Consider the following 530-nt stretch of genomic DNA (forward strand, 5'->3'; position numbering starts at 1 on the left):
ACAAGGAGCCCCAGCTGGGGACTTTCTGGGTGGGATTTCCTCGGAGGTAGGTGTTTGCTGTCTCTGTGATGGGTAACACCCCAAAGTCGCTCGGCTGAGTTTCCAGTAGGTGTAGTGAACCCCAACACTGACAGGTTTACCCCGTTGCCCTTAACACGCAGCCAGGTGTTCCACTGGGCCTGTCAGATGTTTGTCCTTTCTGGTTTGACCTGAGAGCAAGGGTCTGTGCACAAGACCCCAGTACTACGGCTCTGGTGAGCCTTGAGCCTGTTGTAGGTGCTGCAAATGGTTCACGAAAGAGCAGCCTTGTGGCTCCCACCTCGACGGGCCTGCGATCCAAGCAGAAGAGTCGGAAAGGCTCGGGAGTGAGTCAGAAGCGTACAGGCTGGGTTTCTAATGGCCTTGCTGGTCCTGTTCGCCATGTCCTTGCAGGTTATCGCATGGGCTGGGGTGGAGGTCCTGCTGTGGCGTGTGCGCTGGTGGGGCACGCAGCCGGCCCGCGGCGGGGGGTGGCGGGTCCCCTCCCGGCG

Source organism: Buceros rhinoceros, unplaced genomic scaffold (genome assembly GCF_000710305.1).
Source record: "Buceros rhinoceros silvestris isolate BGI_N320 unplaced genomic scaffold, ASM71030v1 scaffold4153, whole genome shotgun sequence".
Taxonomy (NCBI): domain Eukaryota; kingdom Metazoa; phylum Chordata; class Aves; order Bucerotiformes; family Bucerotidae; genus Buceros; species Buceros rhinoceros.